Genomic DNA, 23,421 nt, shown 5'->3' with positions numbered 1-23,421 from the left:
AATTAGGGAATCAAAATTCTCCTTCATCCTGCTGTAGTAATTGGTTTAGAAAAAAAAAAAAAGGCATTTACAGTGAGGCCTCTACTGCTGACCTTCAAAACCAAGCTAATGAAGTATTTTTCCCCTGAAACTGACTTGTTTTTGCATCAGTTATCAAAAAAAGAGGATCTAATGACAGTGCTAACTGTTGAAGTGTTTTATAAGCACAGAAGACAAAATGGCCTAATCTCTAGGTTTCCTAGAGTTATCGCCCTTGACAGACCAAAGCCTAAGATTTTGAGAGATGACTAACAAAGAAATGAAACCAAATTACTACTGAAATTGCTGAGACCCTCAAATTTACTGAACAGCATTTACAACAATAATTCTGCTGCTAATAATAATTTCAGGTAGCTTGGTTGGGCTATCTATAGTAGAATGTTAGGTTACCCCAGGAAACTGACATGTTGACAAATTATGATTGGGGTTTTTGTGCAACAACCTCCTCTATGGTAACTACAGGACAAAAGCCTCTGGTTGCCATCTGTACAACCAGGACTGTAGTTTGGGGTGACTGAAGTGCTGCTAAATTCCACAGGAAACCAGAGATGCTCCTTCTGGGGATTTATTTATCCTTTAGAAATTACTGTGTGAAAATCTGCAGTAGCTCTGTCAAATTAAAAAAATTGTATTTCCTTTTTTTTCCTCTGTGGTAGAGAAAACAGAGAAATGCATCAGGCTTTGAAGAGGAAAGCAGCTTCCACCAACTTTCTGCACAGATTCCACTTGGAGAACCCTAATGCATATCACTTGTCCGTAGTTTTAAGCCTAAAATGGAGATATGGAGGAATGCCCAGTACAGATAATCAAGCCTTAACTGATAACTACAAACCCACAGTCAGCCTTATCATCTCACCTAATTTGGTTTGTTTGCTTCCTGTTCCTTTGCCAGGTGAGGGAGAATCTTCTTGTACATTCTGGTAGAACCCAGCCACCTCCCTGGACTCCCTGCAGCTGCAGGATTCTCATCAGAGGGGCTTTAATCCCTAAATTGAGATAGCAGCATTGGGAGTCCTCCTGCTGAAGGTTCAGCTTTTACAGCTACACAGTTTGTCCACAAACAACTCAATCAAGCCTTTTTCCCACCACAGCATCTGAGGAGAAGCTACACTTGACAACTGTTGACAGTCCATCAGAAATTCCAATAGCTCCTATTTTTTTTTCCTGCAATTCAGTCAGAAATTAGGAATTGTTTACATAACGAGCATCTTTCTAGTCTCAGGTTCCAGCCACTGCATCTTTTTACAGCTTTATCCAGATTCCTGTGGTACTGTACACAGACAGGCAAATTGGCTGCTTTTAGTCCTCCAAATGCCACTCCTGAAAACCTCTGAAAGGAAGGAATGGACTGCCTGAGAGCTCTCATTTTCCAGGCTTCAAACCTTTACCAGCACAAGCATTTCCAGCCTAGTCCACTTAGCTATTCTAACAATTTTAAATATCTACTACTTTGCAGGATAACTTTTTTTTTTTTTTCTTAATTAAAAGGAAGACAGGAGTCTTCCTTCAAGTCCACACAGGCTGCAAAGCCAACACAGTGACTTGAGTGAGTCACAGATTATTTTCTGTTCCACATTTTCTGTCTTTTACATATAGAAACTCAATGACGAGCTTTTAGGTCTGACACATAAAAAATTATAAATTATTGGCACAGAAAACAGACAGAATAAAAGGAAAAGTATCTTTAAATCCTGTCAGATACCCTTCTTGTTTGACCTGTGGGATGCTTTTGTTTTGAATGGAATGGGTTCAAGATACAAAGGAAAACTCTTGCTTATCTCTTTGGGATCAGGGCTCTCAAAGGCACAACACTCGTGTTATTTGTTTGATACATCAAAGCAAGGTCATTACTTACTTCAGTCTTGGAAAGATCCAAAAGTCTTCTGATACACCAGAAAAGCCAATGGCCAAGGAGATCTATGGCCCTCCTGCACTTTCTGCATGGTCCCTTTCTCCTAGAGCTGCAAATGACAGGTTCCTCCATCTGGATGATCCCTGAGCCACTGACCCATGCCCAATCCCTTTTAGACCAAAAACCAACCAAAACCAAACGACAAAATGTGGCAGATGTAGATCTGAAGATGGTACAAATACATGTTTTTGTCATTTATCTCCTTCAGCTCAGCTCCACTGAGAACATTCGATGGCAGCCCAAAACTCTGTTGTAGTTTTTTAAATGTAATTGATAAATTCCAAAATTCAAATTTTGTCCACAGGAACTTCAGGCATCCACTTTGCTTGACCTAATAGATGCCAAGCACATTGCTGTCATTCAGAGTTTCATGCAAGACAATCCTCCATGCTTCCCATGCTTCCTCTTTGATTTAGGCCACAATATAGCCTTTTTTCCTTTTTTTTTTTGGGCAAAAAAAACGATCAACTTTATGACTGGCACGGTGCTCTTAATTTTCAGAAAGCAAAGATTGGTCCAGCTGTCTTAATATCTCTAGGAGTCATATTACTAAGAAAATAATAAAAATATCCCACAAAGATAAGATCTGCCCAATATAAATTTGGGAATGTAACAGCTTCAAAGGATACTTTTCTCAAGATCTCCAAACCTAGCCAAGATCCTCTGCTCTCCCTCCTGTTTCCTGAAGAGGTGAGTAAGTAGAAGATTGTAAGAAATCATTTTTCACCCTTCACTGATACACAGTTCACCTTTTAATCTCTGCTTAGTGCCAGGCTGATACTGTTCTTTTGCTTTTAGACCCAAAACTTTATAACTGGAGAGAACACTCTTTTTTTTTTTTTTTTTTTTTTTTTTTTTTTTTGAGAGAGAGAGAGATTTATGTACAACCATGAGAGTTTTCTCCTTGTCCTCACACTCAAGCATGGATTGAGAGCTCAGTGAACTCCTTCCACTGGACATTTTTGCAATATAAACATTTTTGATCACTCTGTCCAAATAACACTGGCTTAGTTTAGACACAGTTTGCAACCACGGTTGAATAAAGGAGCAACACTAGTGGTATTATTTCCCATCCCCAATATTATTCCCCTTAGGTCAAAGAAGCTGGAAGCACATGCTGGTGGTTTTTGGGTCAAATCCAGCATGGCACATCCTCTGGGATGGCTTTTTAGCCTCTGCTGAGAATAAACAGAGGGAGCAGTGAGGTGGGCTGAGAACTGGCTGATGGGCAGGTCTCAGAGGATGTCACCACTGGCACAGAGTCCTCAAATCAGTGGTGTCCCCAAGGTTTGGCACTGGGTCCAGTATTGTTTAATGGCTTGGGAGAGAGTGTCCTCTCAGCAAGCTCACTGATTATACAAAACTGGGAGTGCTCTGCTGCCCTTCTCAAGAGTATGGGAACAGCAGAAACTTTTGAAATGCAAAAATGCAGGGTCCTGCAGCTGGGCAGGAATAACCCCAAGCACCAGCACAAACAGCTCTGCAGAGAAGGACCTGCAGCTCCTGGGGGACAAAGAGCTGTCCCTGAGCCAGCAGAGTGCCCTGGGGACAAGGAGGCCAAGGGGATCCTGGAGTGCCCTTGGGAGGGCATTGCCAGCAGGTCAGGGAGGGATCCTGCCCCTCTGCCCAGCCCTGGAGGCACCTCTGGAGGGCCTTGTCCAGCTCTGGATCCTCAGGGCAGGAGGGACACAGAGCTCCTGGAGAGGGCCAGCCAGGGCTGTGGGGGTGAGGAAGGGCCTGGGGCATCTCCCTCACCAGGAAAGGCTGGGGGAGCTGGGGCTGCCTCTTGAAAAGAGACAAGAGGAGCTCGGACCAAAAAACCTCCAATGGTCACTTCCCAACCTCACCCTTGCTGTGATTCTGTGAATTTTCACAATTGCTTTGGGACACTGAACATGCCAATCGTGGCAGCCCGGCCATCACACATTTAAAATTTTCAACAGAGGCTTCCAATCAGGAGAGTCTGATGGGTTTCTGATGTGCTTTTTTAAAGTGGGATTCTAAAGCAGCAAGCTTTGTTCCCAGTGCATGCTGATGATGGACTGTCAGCATCCTGTGGAATTAATTTATGTCTCTTTTGGATTGACAGCATGGTCTAGGCTGTACGTGGGAAAACAAAGGGCAGAAGGGATCTCATGGACGACCAAGACTGGTTCTGTTATCACAGACACAAATCTAATCTCCATTAACTTAAAGAAAAATAGCGTGTTTGCTAAAAAAAATACAGCTGTTGATCCCTGAGCCAAGGAATGCTCGATTTTAAAGAAAACTGGTTCCATATGAAAGCTTTCTGATCATGGTGCACCTATAACTGCCAGCATTTTCTAGTCCCAGTGACCATGCAAAAAGGTAATATACAGAAATCTAACCAGCCAGATCACTGATATAAATTCTACACCCCACCCTCCAAAGGGTTCATTTCTCAGATTAAATACCCCTTGAGGCTGGAAGTCATATATTGTAGTTCTGAAATGTGAAGAAACCCACAATTCTACCCAGCTTATCAAAAATCCCTGTCCTGCTCTCTCCCTTCTCACATTTCCTTGCCTTCATCATGCTTTTAAAAAGATTGCTACTAAAATCCCAGTTGGGTTAATTTGACAGCTGGAACACGAAAAACCACAAGAATCTCCCAAGTAGAAGGTCCTGGCTGTCCCAGTAATTTGATCAGTCCAGCCCTTCCTATGCAAAAATCCCATCAGGAACACAACTGAGAGGTATCCCAGAACACACAGGCTATTCAGGGGACACGGGAAAAAAAAAAAAAAAGAAAAAAGAAGTATAGAAGAAGTCTCAAGCAGGAGGTCAGAGTTCACTGGATTTAAAGACCCACTGACCTTCCTTCAGGATAGGCTTGGTCCCATACTCCAGGCCTGGAACATTTCACCAGTTTCCTAATTACAGATCAGATTTTCTAGGCAGGCTGCAGAAGGGAAGGTGCTCCTCCAACACCAGTAGTCCACTGCCACATTTTCCCATTGCGAGCTTGTCATGCTGCCAATGCAGAGAACTTCTAGAACTCCTCCTTGCTCTCTTCCCACAGAACACAAAGCAGCATATTCCTTCAGAAGCCCTATTCAAACTCCCTTTCTTCTCCATGAGCCTGCATCTTTGAGACAATGGATAAGAGGAGGCGGACCACTTCCGCCATTCATTTGCCCAGCCTGCTGAAACGTCAGATCTGTCTGATCTTGCAGCAGAAGCATTATCCTTTGTTCTGATCAGGTTGCACAAATAGCTGTGCTTGTGTGCTTGTGTCAGTCGCAGAGATTTTTCTTTTTTTTTTTTTTTCTTTTCTTTTTTTTCATGACCAATATGATTTACGGCTCACACAACGCGCCGTGTCCTGCTAAAAATGTTGCAGTTTTATTTTCCACCAGGCAGCCCTCCTACAAAAAGCTCAGTTCAGCCTTAAATGCTAAGGAAGAAGTGGAAACTGCACAACGCTGCTGCTGCATGTGTCCCACACCAATGAGCCAAAATACTCCCAAGCCTCACACAAAAGATCACAGAGCCACCAGCAGCACCAGAACAGGCTCGAAGGTGTTGGAGAGGCACAAGATTATTGTGACTCCCAGGACTTCCCACCTCTTCTCTGAAGGTTGGGCACTCCTCGTGCTCATCAGCAGCAGCTGCCTCTGCGTGTCCTGACAGCTTTCTGCTTCCCACACAGACAAATGGGGCTGGCCCCAGCCACCCCCACCACTGTGGTGACATACCTCTGCCCAGAATTCACACCTGGGCTGCTTGCGAGCCATCTGCAGCCCCAGAGACAGAGGCTGGCCACTCACTGCCAGCTTGTGTGAACACACAGCCGCGGTGCTGTCTGCTGAGCAGATCCGTTTCCCACACTTGCCAGAAGAAAAATAAATCGCCAGCCTCTACTGATAGGGAGTCCCGAGCTCTCGAGAGGTTACAAAACGTGGCTTTAATTTTCCCCCTCCCGTTGTTCTGCCATAATGCACACTTGCTTATGAAAACAGTTGTTATCATACATCCTTCCTCTTCCTGGGGCACAAAACCAAATCAACCAGAAAGCACAGACGGTCAAGTTCTTCAGAACTTCAGCACATCCAGGCTGGAGGTTGAGCTTTACCCACCACCTCCAAATTTCTTATATTTCTGCCTAAATATGTATATAAATATGCAGTCTCTGTTATCAGGTAAAAAGCTCTAATACCAATTTCTGGCTTCTAGCCAGCATTTAAAAAGGGAAAAAAAAATTGCTAATCCATGGTTGCAATGGAAAAAACACCTACCACAGGGAAAAAATCCTCCTGCCTTTAGCCAAATCTAATCTTTTCTCACAGCTGTAATATCACTCTGAATGCTTCACTACCTAACTTTAGCTTCACACACGGAGCACGGGGGAATTACTGATACAAACCTTTTGTACAAGGCCAGCCTGAAAAAAAAACCCCAACATGGGTGGCTGTGTTTAACATTCCTGAGCTTGCCATCAGAATCAGCACAGTTCCATGAAGATATTGCCATTTTTAGTAACTACGATCACCCTCCAGAACGCAACAGCATTATATGATTTCTGTTCCACAGAGGCTCTGATGTTCCATCTATTATCCCAGTCTTGCTTTAGCACATATTTTATATTAGAATGCGTTCCAGGAGGCATATGGCAGTAGAACTAGGTCAACCATTAACCAAATAACAGGAAGCTGCTCTGCAGAGCACACCCTTCAAAGCTCGCTTAATGAGCTGGCTCTTCAGAGTGTGTCCTTCAGTAAGGTTGGAGCTAGCAGTTCCACAGGATTTTCCTTAAAGACACAAGGTCGTCCAAGGCAGGTGATTTATGGAGGTGACAGACCCTGAAGAGCCATCCCAGAGTGCAAAAGCATCTGGGTCAGTTGTTGAGATGAAGAGCAATCCACAGACGCTGAATACCAGGAACCTGCTCCAAGAATTTCCTCATCTTAGACGTGAGCAGAGCCCATTCCACCGTGAATCTGCTCCCACAACTTCACAGGAAAAGAGCAGGGCCTTTGTGGAATTTCTAGGGAAGGATACCATCACTAGATAAAGATTTGGCATCTCTCTGTCTGGATGAGTCAATTCCATGCTTTTGCAATGTTTGGGGGATAAAAAAGGGCTGTTGTTAAGACTTGCAAGTCAGTGTCTGCCTAAATTCTTCCTGCCTCCTGCTTTCTTATTGATCTCGTTGAGATACATGGATTTAACATCATCTGCCAAAACCAGTAGAAGAAAAAGTCCATCATCATTGCTGGTATCTTCATTTGTTCCACCTCAATCCCACCAATTCCTTCCACGAAATAGCACGCTCCACACTTCAAGGCAACCACAGATGCCCAGGCTTTAAAGAGAAGGTTTTAGGACTGAGAAGCATCAAGCACCACACAACAAAATCCATGAGTAACATGGAAGTTAAGAAAAAGTTCTGATTCATATTATACTGTCAACAAAGCAGTAGAGATGGCCTGATCAAGTTGTTTTCAAACAAATAAAAGGCAAACATTTGCCAGCACTCTAATTGAAAGGAAGTTTGCCACTGATATCCATCACATAACTGTTGCAATAACATGATAACTCAACAGTCATGTACCACAAAGCAGTGTAAACTTTTCAAATTCAAAAAAAGTTACCATCCAGCTATATGACTACAGTCAAATCTTGACACTAGGTGTATACAGATACTAATATTCATTTTATCATACTCTCATAAAAAGAGGATATCGTCTCGTATCTCCTTATCATTATCTTTCTTATGGACAGCATCCCTACAAAACTAAATATTCAGAGATCCTGAAGTCATTATTTACATAAACAAAGCTCACAATAAAAAAAATACCCTCTCTACACCACTGCCAAGAGTAGGCTTGCATTTCTCCATAATTTCTAATAGGAATGACTGCTGTAAACATACATACATACATACATACATATAAATATATCAAGAGTTTCCCCAGTAGTTCACATCCATCCTAGTGACAAAAATAATAGGCAAAAAGCCCATGTCTAACAGACATTCACCTGCTAGAGCCTCCACAACTGAGAGCTTCTCTGCAACCAAAATGTTTGTGAGGTGGGAAAACTCAGGTCCATCTTTCTGGAGGTGGATCCTGCTGGTTCACCAGATAATAATTCCAGTTCCTAATTACAGGCACAGGAAACGATAAGGCATCCATGATAACTGAGAAAACAGTCAGTGTGTGTGATCATATGTCCCTGCAGATTGCTTTGTATCTTAAGCGACAGCTCCTTGCTGAAACAGGCTAACTCAGTGGAAGACTGCCAAGCATGCTGTGGTGAGATTATCATCTTAGTAGTTATTTATAATAAACTATCTTCAGCAAGTAGCACCTTTTTCAGTAGGAAAAAAGTCAAGGACAATGCATTTCCTTCGCAGTGCAGAGATGGTTCTATGAGAAAACGTGCAGACAATCTCTGGTGGCATTGTTCATTTGTTCACTTCTGATGAACATTCCTCCAGCATGCTCCGAAAACTGTTCCAACACCACCAGGAAAAGCACAAAATTACCAGCCACTACCAAGTACAACCTGCAGTGGAAATTACATGGGTAGACACAATGGAGTGCCCATACTTTATCTAAAAAAAAATAAAAAAAATTTTGATTTGCCTGCATCCTTAATACTTTTGATGATGAAATAGCCATATCATGGCCTATCTATGGAACCAAGAAGGAGTTGTGCCCTGAGAGATGATGTTCAAGCCCCATGTAACTCCTCAGTGCCTTTTATTTGCAAGTGCCCTATGCAGAAGTGCCAGAGTGCCACAGCTCCAACCAAAAAATCCGAACGGGGCCAGTGGAGCAGTTTTAGGGATGGAGTTACCGCGGAACAGAACAAACAGCCTTCACACACAAGCCATGTTTTATGTGCACCCCCTCCTCCCATCACCAAACTGCGACTGGGAAAACATACCTGTGGGTTGACTACTCCCACTCCAGCTCTCAGGAACACATGGAGGAGGCCGTGCTTTGGCAGGGCTGCCACAGAACGGCCTCCAAGACAAGGATTCATTCAAGGGGATCTGTGGCACGTTATCTGGAGGTCCTGCTGAACGAGCAGTGGGAACCATGAGAGCTCTGATGATGAAGTTCAGCTCTGCTGTGCCCATCAAGGAGCAAGTTTTGGTATCCCAAAGTTTCCCTGAAGCTACAGGAAGATATCTCCTAATGTTATGAGTGGGGGAAAAAAACCCCAAACCACTTGGCCAAGCGTGTGACTGAGCTGACAGAAGCCATGCCACCAGATTTTTTAAGTCCATTGAATGCTTAGTAGATTTAATAATCTATATATAATAATAATTAATCTATATATGATCTTTCTGCTTCAGATTTAGATAGACTAGCAACAATTTTTTGGCTCTTCAAAAAAAAAAAAAAATAAAAAAAAAAACCAACCAACCCAGAAGGGTGTTATGCATTAGCCAAATAGGACAAAGGCGTTCTAAAAGTGCATTTCTGGTAAAAAGAAAGCAGGAGCAGTTACAGTAGCTTTCTACAGCTTCCTAGTAATTTCAGAGTTTCAAGGTCTACAGAGTATCCCAGCATTTCATACCTTCTGCATTTCCCAGCTGCAGTTGGATGTTCTCAAATGGTTACAGCTTTTGAACAAACTGTGTCTGCAGCAAAGCCAACAGGATCTACAGTGGAGCTTCATCTGAAGCTCAGGACTTGCACATGACTGAGCTCTTCTCTTTCTCCAGATCTGCTCTTCTGCCCTTCAACCTCCCCCCAGGCCCTTTTATAACCCATCAGACATGCTTTTGGAGCACACTTCATTGCTATTTGTTTTTTAAAAAGGAAACATACAAAACAAACAAACAAAATCCCCAAAACAAAACAAAAACAAGAAAAAAAAAATCCCACAGGTTCAGGAAGAGAGGAAGAAATGAAACCCTGTTGGGCTGAAGTTTCCAGATGACAGAGCAGAGAAGGTAAATTGTTTAATACGAAGCATGAAAGCAGCACAAAAGGACAAGATGCAGAGGGGGGGAAGGAAAACAAAAAATCTATCTGGGCTTCCTGCACTGGCATGAAATGGCTGCTTTCCTTCTTGCTGCCAGCTCCCATGCTTCATGTTGACATTACACATCCTGTGCTGTAGATCCACCCCCATGCTGATGCTTGCCCAACAGAATTATCTCCTGCGTCACAGCAGTGGTAACAGAACTGCTGGCTCTGCAGATCCCAGAGCACCATTTCAGCCTCACACACACAGCCACTGGACACGCTACCAGAAATTCTGGGTTGGTTTGTGGCACTCTCAGTGCCTCACTGCTTTGCCTAGCCTTCTGTTAACCAGATGGCCTGTTCTCTCCCCTTGGGACCAAACCATTAAGTTTTATTTTATTAATCTCTACCAAAATGCAGGGACGGTCTGGAGCCCTCGGATCTGGTTTATCTCCAACAGGGTTGATGAAATGAAAATGACCTAAAAATAACTGGAAATGCTGCTTCACACCAACAGAGAACAAGCTCTTTTGGAGTAAATATTTAAATGATCTGCCAGATGAAGCACCACAGCAGCGTGAACCACATGGATAGGAACTTGTATTATGTACACACACACAAAGGTACTCACTTCTGCCATTGTAAAAGGACCTAGGTTGCATTTTTCCTGATCCAAAACATTTGTCTTCAACAAGCCATTACCGTACGAGTATCTATGCAAGCCAATCCCTTAATTAAGAGGAAATTTGAGGGGGAGAAACAGCTTCCAAAACCACCACAGTTAGTGATGGGGCTCCAGAACACGTGAGCATCATCCACAGACAACACAGCAGCAGGGATGTTCTCACCAGAACATCTGCAAAGTCACATGAAACAGTACTTCAGGGACATGCCAGCACTAATTGAAGTCAAAGCTGAGTATTTATAACATACATGCTCCTGCTGTCAAAATACAAAGAGTGAGAACGAAAGAAGGAGCACACGAACGAAAGTGAAAGAATTATCTAATGCATATGCTTCCGCTGAATCCTGCAAATCTGCTACAGCCATGCCCTCACATGCAACCACAAATGAGCATCTCATGTATGTAGGTGGAAGCTGTTGAAAGTTAAGGGCATCCTCAATTCAAGATGTAATTTTCAGAACGCCTCCCTGAGAAGCTCCGCGAGAATTACTCCATGCAGCCAAGGATCTGATCTTCAAATGTTTACTCACACAAGTAGCTGCAGTGAAAATTCGGAATCAGGGCACAGAGACCGTTCACATGAATGAGCTCTCGGAGCATAAAGGGCTTTACCTCCCCACCATCTATTATCAACCAAATGCACTGTGGTAACTATGAAAATGCAACAGTGGTGAGGTCTGACCTATTAAAAAGCCTTTGTTAACATTCCTAGCAGTGGCAGTGAGCAAAGTAAATAAATAAAGTGCACATGCCTGCACACTAAACAAAATCCCAGGAATGTAAGAGGAATCCTGTAAGAAGTTGCAGTTTTGCTGTCTTCCAAAGGAAATAGGAAGCAAATCCACGTAGAATCTAACTACAATAAACCATTAAAATCTGTTCTCCGTGGCTGCCACCACAGTGCAGTGCTTCAAAAGCTCAACTGGGTTCACTGCTCAGATTGCTGCTCACATGCATTTGTCTGAGGCTGGATCCTTTCAACCTAAAGCTCCAAACCTCTGCAGGCTGGGGTGTCAAACACTCTCAAAGAGGATGGCACTATCCATCTACTACTGCTACTATCCAACTTCCTACATGTGACTGACTTCTGATGTGGAAGGAGATCACAGGCCATCTTCTTCACACCACCTGGGCAGCTAAAATGTTCTTGTGGTCATCCATTACTAAAAGTCTTACTGAGACATGAATAACCCTCCAATCTGGATGTCAACAGATCAGCAGGTATTGCCTTCAGCTCATAAGCAGACTGCTTAATTCACCTGTAAAGAGGATTAGATGTCTTCAGCACATCAAGGAAAAAAGCATGAGAACAGGCGGTGTGACATTTTAGCTCCATCTATCTTTAAAATTTCCCCAAAGAGTAGGATTTTTTTTTTTAATGTCCCATTTAAGTTACTAACTCATCATCATATGACTGGCCTCCACTGCCATGACATACAAAACTTCAGTATATGGTGACAGGCCCCCTAGAAAGTCATTCCACAACCTGAAACATCATCTACCCTTCAAACACACTAAAAATAGATTCCTCACCCCCTTGAGGTCTCAGCAGCCCATCTGATATTACAGTACAGTATTAACAAACCTATGTAGACATGAATTCTTAAAATAAATATCTTCAGAGATAAGACCAGAATACCAGCAAGCAAACTATATTCCTGTACACCAGCTGGAGAACCTGTGGAAGCACTGGAGAACCATGGAGGGCAGCGACCATTCCATGTTCACTTTGCAGGAGCACAACCCATGCAACCTCTGGTCAACCTGCCTGACATCTTGCCAAGCAACTTCTGACTGGCTTTAAGACATTTTATGACTACACTACAGCCTCAGCATGGTTTTTTTTTAATGTGGTTCCTTGGGAGAACAGCACACTGAAAATCTGTGTCTTCCCCCCTGACCCACGGTGGAAGGAGAGCCGAACACCGGTAGAGGACATGGAACGGAAAGTTCATTGCAGGTTCTTTATCACCTCTGCAATCTGATCATTTTTAAAATAATTCAGGTTTACTCATTTTTTTTCATGCAGAGACCCAAACACACTGACTCACTCTCTCAGCAGCCCCAGTGAGTAATACAGTGAAGCCCTTGGAGCCAGAGATTTCAGGTCTCACACAAGCACGGGTGCTCTGGCAGGAGAAGCCCGCGCGCGCTTGAGCGACAACATCTCCTTCCCAACCCACCAGAATGGAAACCACTGAAGGGTTAAACACACCCATCCTGCATGGCAGGACATGGCCCTGGGTCACATTTACCTACAGAAGGGCTGCTGGAGTGCTCCTGTGCCCCGGTGCTCTTGCACACTGGGCTGTTTCACACCATATGCTTGATCACAGACAAGAGAACTTGGCCTCTGCATGACCTGACACAGCTGAAAGCCGATATGCTTTCTCCCCACTGCCCGCCCCCAGCAAAGATAAAAGGTCATTTAGACCAAAAGGAACCTGTCCACACTGACTTCGAGTTACATTAATTCAACTTTTGGGATGCACGCTCCTGGCCAGGAAGCCAAACCCTTTCTCGCAGGGCTGCAAGCCACAGCCATATGACAGAGCAGGAACAATTCAGCAGTCAAGGAGCTAATTAACCAGGCTGAGAGCTGTCTGGCTGCTCTCGATTTTCCATCAGCCATTTGTTACATTTTTTTTTACACTTGTCAAGCTATTTAGCCGAGCACGGTGGAAGCAAGGCTTCGGAGGTCCCACATCCTGCAGCCCGAGCCACCCAGCTGCAGACAAAACTGGAATGCAAAATCAGAGCTTCCAATCAAATACAGAGAGAAATAATTCCAAATTCGTTCACATTCACTTTTTATTTGTTTATTTATTTGTCTTCAGGGCTCCACATGTCTCACAAGACAGAGGAAAACAAGAAGATGACTCCGTTGGCCACTGCCTTCCAAACTTTGCTGCATCACCAACTAAGTAGGTTCTGTGTATACATAAATATATTCATCCATACTCACCACAAGCAACAACACACTTGAGGAGACAGGCTCAGTCAGAACGACAGCAGGGACACAAAAACAAGCTGGCAGGTAACCACAGCTCATCTCTCAAGCGCTCCCCAAAGGAAAAGCAGCTCTGCTCCAGTCTCACACACCAGAACTACTCACAAAAGGAGGCTCTTTCTTTCCTTATCTTGGCTTGTTTTAACACACACAGCAGCAGAATCCAGCACCAGGGTGGTGATTTCCAACATCCACTTTAAATCCTAATTATGCCTGTTTTACTGAGTAGAGGGATAGATGAACAAATAAAAGAAGGAGCAAGACTTCAAGGGATGTACAGCGATTATTTGGTCTCCTTTCTTTTTGGTCAGAGAAACCCAAATACCCTCAACAAAGAGCTCACAAATCTAGCAGAGTCTGACTATGACTGAAGAATCCAAGCCTGAGTTAAAATAAATAAATATCCATGGGCCTCTTAAGTTCTCTTCAGAAGCAGTTTGCTCAACTAGAGATGAGTACTCATCCTTGACTCACTGCATCCCCCTCAAGACCAGCACTCCTCAAGCTATTCCAAGTTTAGCCCAGACTGCAGTTTTCACTTTGTTTAATAAAACCGTGAAAATTAAAAATTAAAACAGGAAAAAAAGGAAATTACAAAGAAGTTGTTAAACAATCACCACTGACACAAAGCACCTTCACCAATCATTCTGAATTTCTGACCTAGGATCTATTTCAGCTGTCCATTTAATAGCAGCGAGAGGGGCAGAAATGAAAGAAACAAAACCAAACCCCCAAGCAAAAAAAAAAAAAAAAAACCACCAAACAAAAACAACCCTACCAAAAAAACCCCAAAAACCAAAAATCACAAAAAAATAAAAAGCCCCACCAAGAAATAAACAAGAAAAAACCCCAAAAACACCAAAAAAACAAAAAAAAAACAAAAAAAAAACAAAAAAAAAAACCAAAAAAAAAAAAAAAAAACCAAAAACCAAAAAAAGACCCAAAAAACAAAAAAAAAAAAAAAAGCCCCAACCATTTTCAGCATCATCATCCAGCTGAATAGCTGAATTCTGACTTTTGGATCACAGCAAGGCCTTTATTAATGATCCCTCTCCCAGCTACACACTCAATCAAATTCTCCAGCAACTCAGTCATTGGAAGGTAAATGAACCACCCTCCACATCAGCATCACGCTGGACCAAAATCTTCCAACACAAGTAGTCTCTCCCTTAACTTTGCTGTTTATTTGACAAAGTGGGGGAGAAAATTTAGGAAATTTAGGAGAAATTCAAGGAAGTGTTGTTGAAGCACAGGTTCCAAGCGTTACATCCCCCCCATCCTGCCCTTTTCTTTGGAGAGCTCTGGGAGGAATGTGCCTGCCTGGCCCCTGTGATAAGTGGCCATTGTGCTGTGAAGCATTTGCATGACAACGGTGCAGCCCAGGATGACCCATCTTCTCCCCAAAAGGAGCATCCTGTGATGCCTTCTTTCCACAGCCACCATCCCAGGCCTCTGCTGGAACCCAGGGGCTGCAGGCGGGAAGGGAAGGAAGGGCTTGCTCATCCCAGCCATGCAAAGAGAAGCCCCCATTGTCCTGCCAGGCCACGGAAACACTGACCACATGTGCATCAGAAGATTCCATTTTTAGCATCTCTCAAAACAAAGTCTTCTCTTTCACATTATCACGAGCACACTGAATCCTCAGTCTTCCTACATCGTTCTCTGCAATGTCTGCATTGTTTTGTCCTGAAAAATCGTTCTCCTGCCTCTCTACCCCATGCCACTGCTCCATTACCAGCAAGTTTCCACTGCACATAATTATGGCATGCCTTAGCCTACTTTTTTTTCTGTTTGCTGAGCAGCTCTGCCTATTTTCTACTTGTGCTGATGCTACCGTTTACTTTTCCTGCCGCTCTAATCCTTGCATCCTTTGAAGGCCTGACTTCCTCCACACCATGACAGCAGCTGGGGTTCTCAGGCCCCTTTCCAGGCCTTTTTTAATAGCAACTGTAATGCCACTCTGATGAACATCCCACTTCCTAATCTTCAGGTCAGCACAAAGCCTGCATCTGTAACAAGTGCTGCAAATACAACATCCAGGGCTGCTGAGCACCCATTATCTAAATGACTTCAAGTTATTAATTGCATATTCCTGGAACTGGAAGGAGAAGGAAAAACACTGTCACATAATGCAAGCACTTAGCTTCTTCACACATAATCCCAATTAGAAGGTCTTATTTTCCACCAGGAAGTAACAAGTGACACACGTCAAGAACTGAATTCTTAATTTAACAGGTTCAAAACTAACAGAAGTAACCCAGTGATACAAGTGCTTTCCCAGAATTATTTGTCCTCAACACACACTGGCCTTGCAATGATTGCTGCCCTAATAAGCTCTAAATAAGTCCTTCCTAATCACTCCTGACATTGATGCTGCGCCTACAGCTCTCTATGCTGACACTATTAAACAAGTATTCTTTAAGAGACTGCCTTTGACTCCACTCAAGAACAACTCCTGAACATCCTGAGGTCTCCTATTTCCATCTTCTTTCAATTACCAGCTAAACTCAACTTAATTAATTGCCTCTCCTGATGGATCTTAACATCTTCTACCTAAGAAGCTGCTTTCAGCCCAAGCCAAAACCCCACTGCATTCCCCCTGGACAGCAGCTGTGGAGGTCCATAATTATAATTATGGACCACAAAAACCAGCCGAAAACGATGAGACTTGATCAAGGTAAAATACAATGTATAGCACTGCTGCTAGGTCTGGGAGGTATCTTCTGACAGCAAGTGTATCTCAAAAATTACTACAAAGTAGTCAGAACCAATGATGAGGGAAAGCCCTTTGCCAAACATTGCTTAAAGTTCCTTCAAGGAGTGATTAGGCCAGGAGATTTTGAGTTACTGCAGTAACATTTGTTGCCTCAAGCTGGCCAAAGGAACTGCACCAAGATCTTCAACTCCCAGACAGGTGAAAAGAGCCCAGAGAAAAACAAATTACACTGTATTTAAGATTGTGTTCAACCGTAAGACACCAAACACAATGTTTTCCCCCTTTCCCTATCTCAAACTCTCTCCTCTTCCTCAAATCCCTTCAGAGATGTATTTGTGCTGCAACCTCTGGCACAGCTTAATAAAGCTCAAGAGATGAGGAGCAGACTTTTTAGATCTTTGGCATTGTTTTTAATGTTGAAAGAACAAAACTGAACAGAACCCAAAAACCCAAAAGAGAACTCACACAACTTTGTGTTTACCTATGTGCTGAACTTCCGAAACACAAGCTGAAAGCAGAAGAACACTTCCAAAACTCAGGATATGCCAATAAAGACCACTTCTATTAAACCTGGTCCCTTAAGTTTGGAAACTCCTAGTAAAGACTTTTTTTTTTTTCTTTTTCCTTTCATTTTTGCTACAACCAACAAGATAATTATCATAAGTCTTTCTATCTCCCTTCCTCCCCCCTTTTCTTCTTTCAGCACTGGCATACAAACCATGCTATTTTAACTTCTTTCCTGTTCTCCCAGTTCTTCTGGAACATTTTATTTTCAACAGTCAACTCGTTTGGAGAAGTGCCATGCTGAAGTTCAACCGTGTACAATGTTAACTGTGTCTCTGCCAGCAGCTGAGGACTTGCACCACACCACCTTCTCCAGCACCTCTTGATCAAGCAATTTTGGAGTTCCTCTCTCTGAGAACTCAGCAGATGTTTAAGCAACCTTCACTCTCACCACGCTCCTTTTATTAATCATTTTTGCCCCCTCTCAAAAATTATTCTCACTCTCTGAAGAGTGAGATGGAATTTCTCATTCTCTCCTCAGTCAGCACTCAGCAGATCTCCTGCTCACCTCCTGCGAGATTTCCTGATTGTTTAGAACCCAACTGCTGCAAAAGCAAGCAGGCGTTTGGGCTGATGAAGTTCAACATCTCTGCTGAAGCCAGCAATTGGAAGCTCATACTTGAACACATCTTGGATGAAGCATGCAAGTCAAGCCAGTCATACAGTTCTGGCACTGGTTAATCCATGTTCATCCAGAACAAGTTCATAAAATATATAATCTTCTACTTCAAGGTAGAAAAGTATCTGTTAAAGAGTCAAAATAAGATAAATACACGATGCTAAAGGAGTATTTCCATTATTTTTCTTCCACAGTAGGTTGGAAGTGTAGCGAAATATAAGGAAACAAAATAACACAGACATCTTGCCCTTTGTAGACCTTTCCTGATCAGTGGAAAACAGGAACCTCATTCCTCCATCAGCAGCTTCTTCCAATCCCTATTTCACTGAGGGCTTTTGCATTTGTTTTTAAGTTTTCCTGGTGAAGCTTCAACACTGGACAATATTAGTTAATGAGTAGCACACAGCTATTCACCAGTTTCACACTTTCAAGTCCTTTTTATGGAGTTTCTTACTTCAAAGCGGTGTTGTTCTGCCCATTTAAGGAAATTATCCACAACACCACACAGAGAAAGAGTTTCAGTAAACTGAGGTAATCTCAATTTATATCGTAACTCCACACATGTTGTTTGGAATAATGGGAAAAACCAATAGGAAATGCTAATTCACACTGGGTTTCTGGGAGTTCCAGATTTCAAGAGACATCTTTTGAGCTCTTCTGAAGTAATCTTCCTCAAACTGCAAGTTGTACTATTATAAGACTTAAGTTCTTCCCATTTCCTTTTTAAGGCTAAAATTAAACTTGCCCATTCCTTGGGGCCCAGAGGAACATCTGCCAGATGTCCAGACATCTATGTTGAACAATAGTCATCTACTTGTCAACTCTCTTTTTAATCATCCTTTTTATCGGTCTTCATAAAAGTCAATTCCCCTTTTAAGTCAAAGTGCACAATGCTAATGAATTTTCTTATAAAGGTCACTGGATGATCACATTTTTTTCCATTTCCACTTGCAGTTGCCCTGCTTTCCCTTTCCAGCACCCCATTGCGTACTCATATTCTTCACACTCCAAGCATACATATTATTGTATTTTTTAGTTTTCTTGCAAAAAAATAATATTTTTAATTATGGAAGGAAATTGTAAACATGACATCCTAAGTTTCTCAACAACATAACCTGGTGTGAAGCTAGTGAAAATGTAAAAGGAAATCAAATAATCCTTTAAATATTTTTAAAGCAGTGGTTCACAGGCTATGTCTAGTAGGTGTGAGAAAAGTGATGAAGAAAAGCATATTTAAATAGTGGAGAATAAGCTACCAATGCTTACTCTTTCTATTAGAGATTGGACCAATAAAAGATTCTGTGTGCCCCAAACCAAAAGCAATTGAAAGCCATTGTCTGAATGAAGAAATTTATGCCTGATTAGGAGAAACATTCATGTCACCACCATGGCATGAATTAAGATCATCTTTCTGGAGCTTCTTTAAAAACCAATGGGTTTTGGGGATTTTGTTTGTTTGGTTTGTTTTTTTTTTTTTTTTTTTTTTTCTGTGGGTAGAACTGTTTTGGGATTTATTTTTTTTTTAATCAAAGTTCTTCAGCTAGAATTTTAACAGCAAAGAGAACTTCACTCTGCCTGGGCAGAACCACAGCAAGAAGCACCATTGGCAAGAGCACAACTCTCTGAAGAGGTTTCAGTCTCATAGTGAGGAAACCCAGGAAAAAACCCAAAAAAAACCAACCAAAAAAAAATTAAAATTAAATATACTGCAACGCTGTTTGGTTTTCTAGGGCGTTAAGAGGCCCTCCCAAAAAGATCCCGATCTTAAATCTCAGAGCTGTCCTTGGATTGCACATGCCACGCTCAAGGGCAGTGTGTCTGCAGGGCACTGCCAGCACTGGGCTGGCCTCCCCAGGAGTCGGAGGAGAATTCACAGCTCTGAACCACAAGCACTCTGCATACGGCCCGTGTAGGGGATGGATATTTGGGATCTGACCCAAATAAGCAAAGGTCAGTGGGCAATTTTTCAGGTTTTCTTCAATGGCTGACTTAGACCTGTGCGGAGGTCTGAAAAATCCATCCAAAAAAATACCACCTCGGGGAAAGGGGAAAAAAACCAACCAAAACACCACAACAGCAGCAAAGACAAACAAACAAACAAACAAAACCCCAAAACCAAAAGCAGTTAGCCTCTATTTTTTGTCAAAACACAAGATTAAACATACCTGAAATGGTATGTTCCATGGCCTTCTTCTGAAAGATGGAGGCTACCAGAGAACCTCAACAATTTGGGTGACACATCAGCAACAAGGACTTAAGAAATGCACAGTTGATAAAGCAATATCCTCCCGAGGTGTATTAGATTACACATTAAAACATTTCTTCCACAGCAAAAAATAAAACAAGGGCATTGATTTTTAACCTCTAAGACGGATCTGGAGTTCATCACCCCGTCACTGCAATCCCCAAATCCCTTCTGGTTTTTTTGCACATCTGGGAGGGTGTTCTGATTCAGATTCACCGGTCCCCCATCCTGCCACTTAACATCTTCCCACATTTGTCCTTAAACACCTCAGAATAATCAATGTGTGGACATCACCGACACCTTCCCATGGAGCTGTGCCTTCAAGCTCAGCAGCACCGCACCCCGGTGTCCCCCTCCTGCATTTCAGGGTGCATTTTGAACTTTTTGAGGAATTGCATCTACTGTGCATATTTCAGTGGGTGGGAAAAGATCCGAGGCCTGCTCTGGATCTACTCAAAATTGCTTCAGATTAAAGGGTGGGTTAAAAACAAAGCACACGGATTCCTGCTCAACTGCTATCTCGCTTTAAAGATCTCAGGTTTCCATAATGACATTAAAATCACAGTAAGAATGCTGCTGTAAGTTTTCAGGAAAAAGCAGTATTTTATGACACCAAAAAGACAGCTGTGAAAACTGTTTTGCTTTTTCCAAGAGAAATTATGTATGTTATGATGCTCTGAGGAACCTACTAAAAGCTTGCCAGTATCACTTTAATGAAGCCTAGTGAGTGGGGAGAAATATTCCATCTTAATTTAAAACGCATCCAAAAGAAGGAATGCTCTTGAAAATGAGATGTTAAAAATCCCAAAAATTAGGCATCATCACCTAGGAAAAAAAGAGACATTTCATGATACACTCTGGAAGAACCTGAGCAGCCTCAAGCTGCATGCACTTACCTCCAAATGCTTTCAGAAATCTAAAAATATATGCTTATATACACTATTTGCTTGGCCAACTGATCAACCTCCAAAATCCTGTGGTCTTTAACCAAGGAAAAATATCTAGAAAGGTGACCTCCGCATGAAAGCATCAGAGAAAAAAAGCCTGAGGATGTGTTTCTCTGTGTGAAGGAGAATCTGAGCAATTTCCTCCAATCCTCATTTCCTGATAGCATGAAGACAGCGAGAGAAGACCCATCACAATGTTGTGCATTGAAAAAAAAATCTGAAGGGGGGAAACCTTTAGAGGGGTAAAAAAATCATGATTAAGCCATCTCCTCTGCCCAGCAAAGCCTCGAAACATGGAGAGACATCCACAATGTCAGGAGCACTTCCCATCTCAGCTTTGTCTACTCTCTCTCTCTCCCTCTCTCTCTCTCTCTCTCTCTCTCTCCTCCATTTTCTGGTGGAGCTAGAGAACATGACATGGCTTACCTGACTCAGATCACAGCTCTCTGCCAAACTAGTCACTTCCTCTTAGACATGCGAGCAGCCTTCATGAGACAAACAGACCCCCACAGACGCACACACAAAAGCAGGAGCAAGGAGGCACTCAAAAAAACTTGGGAGGTCTCTCCCCTTCCAAACACCAGAGAAACAAATGAAACTTTTTTTGCCTTTTTCTCTCTCCCCCCACCAAAAAAAAAAAAAAAAAAAAAAAAAAAAAAAAAAATTAAAAAAAAAAAAAAAAAAAAAGAGAGGGAGGTGAAGGGGAAAGGGAAGGGAGGAATCCTATCAGATCACAACCACATGAAGCTCCAGGAGGATTCTCTGTGTGAGGAGAATAGAAGCCACAGTGCTGAGGGGAGCCGGGGGGCACGGAGAGGGGGGAGAAGGAAGGAGAAGGTTACTCCAGAAGACATAAAGAAGCCTGTGGACTGTGTGTGTGCATGTGTGCGAGAGCGAGGAGAAGCTTTGTGTGGTGGAGCCTGGACTGGAACCAAAGCAGACAGCTTGCAAATGGAGGACAAGGGAGATAAAGAAAGGGAAAGAGGGGGAGAGATAGGGAGAAACCTGCTCCGGGTGGGCTGGGAGAGGGGCAAAGGGGAGAAAGCGCCTTCTCCCTTGCCTGGTTTAAAGGTAGGGACATCGGGGAACTGAGCGAGTAGAAGTGGGCTCCTTCCCCTTCCTTTCTTCCCTTCTCGCTCTCCTTTCTCTCAAAGGAGAGCCACAAGCGTGTGTAATGGCTCCTGCTCTCCAGCCGAACGCTGTCCTCTCCTCCAAGGCACCTCCTGCGGGCACCAGCAGCCCCCCAGCCCCGGCTCCAGGCGCCGGGGACCCCCGCATCCCAACTCCAGAGAGCCGCCGAGGGGGCACCACAGCCGGGGCGAGCAGGGCAGCGACCAGAGGGGACCAGGAGCAGAGAGGAGGAGGAGGAGGAGGGGGAAAGAGTGGCTGGGAGAAAGGAAGAAAGAAAGAAAGAAAGAAAGAAAGAAAGCAAGAAGGAAAGAGAGAGAGAGAGAGAGAGGAAGGAAGGAAGGAAGGAAGGAAGGAAAGAAGGAAGGAAGAAAGAGGTCACCCGATTGCCTGGGTCGTGCCAGCACGGAGCTTTTCTCTCCTCCGTGTGTCTCCCGTCTCTGATCCAAGTCCACACGCACAGCACCATCCAGACCTCGCACACACACACATATCCTCTCGGGCACCCCCCACCCCGAAAGCTCGGCTGGTATCTCACTTATCTCCCCATATTTCCCCCCACCTCTCCCCCACCACCACCACCACCGCCCCCCCCGTAATGCAACAACAAAAAATTAATTAACCGCCTTCCTCCTCCTCCCACCACCACCACCACCACCAGCAGCACCTCCTCCTCTTCTCCTCCTCCATGCAAGAGACTTCTCTCTCAAACAAAACACCCCGCTCTCGCTCCCCTCTCTTCTCTCTCTCTCTCTCTCTCTCTCTTTTTTTTTTTTTTTTTTCTCCTTTCCTTTCTTTCTTCCTCCTTCCTCCGTTGACCGAATGAATGGATTTCAGAGGAAGGTGGTGGAAAGAAAGACAGACATAAAAGACCAAACAAAATAACACACGCACACACAACAGAAAGAGACACACACACCACACGCACCACACACACACACACACAACACAAACGAGAGATGATCTCTCCAATGCCAAACCAGAGATGGGTTTTAATTGCGAGAACTTACAGGAGCGTCCCGGCACTGCTGCTCTTGCTGCTGCCTCCTCTCCTCTCCTCTTCCTCTCTGCCTAGCTCTTCTTGTTATTGTTGTGGAAGTTGTTTTGTGAGTCTCATGTGCTCCTTGCCAGGTCTCAGCAATGGAGGATCGCCATCTTTCCCTGCTTTTCCCCCCCTCTCTCCCTCTCCCTCTCCCTCTCTCTCTCTCTCCTTCACTGGTTTGCTGCAGCTGCAGATGACCTGAGATATCCGTCTCTCTCTCTCTCTCTCTCTCTCTCACCCTCTGTGTCTCTCTCTGAATAATGAGCAACCAGAGGGAGAGAGAGAAAGAAGACAATCTCCTCTCCTACCACACAAAACGCAAGAGCACCAGGGGGTGCAAGAATCCTTTCTAACAACAACAACAACGTGTAGGGGAAGAGGAGGAAAAAGAGAAAGAAAAGAGAAGAAAAGAGAGGAGGAAAAGGCAAGAAGAAAGAGGAGGGACGTGGAAGAGGAGGGGGGAAAGCAAGCAAGCGAGAGAGATCCAGCAGGCAGACAGATGGAGGAGAAGATGGTAGTGATAGAGGAGGAGGTGTTGAAGATGAAGGAGATTAAGAGGAGGAAG

The 23,421-nt window shown here is 43.5% G+C and overlaps 1 protein-coding gene across 5 annotated transcripts in view; it reads right to left on the bottom strand.

Annotated features, from left to right (window-relative positions):
* Positions 1–23,151, bottom strand: part of ZNF462 (zinc finger protein 462) — an 87,954-nt gene extending 64,803 nt beyond the window's left edge. For 2 of the 5 annotated variants that reach the window (XM_063181129.1, XM_063181131.1), the window contains exon 1: positions 22,825–23,149. The gene's annotated coding sequence lies outside the window, so the exon portion shown is untranslated. Of the gene's footprint in view, positions 1–22,481; positions 22,576–22,824 lie in introns of those variants that run through there. The other 3 variants (XM_063181130.1, XM_063181127.1, XM_063181128.1) reach the window with 3 other exon arrangements.
* Between the last annotated feature and the right edge of the window lie 270 nt (positions 23,152–23,421).

This window comes from Melospiza melodia, chromosome Z (genome assembly GCF_035770615.1).
Source record: "Melospiza melodia melodia isolate bMelMel2 chromosome Z, bMelMel2.pri, whole genome shotgun sequence".
Lineage (NCBI taxonomy): Eukaryota > Metazoa > Chordata > Aves > Passeriformes > Passerellidae > Melospiza > Melospiza melodia.
This window is presented reverse-complemented; position numbering and strand designations above follow the sequence as displayed.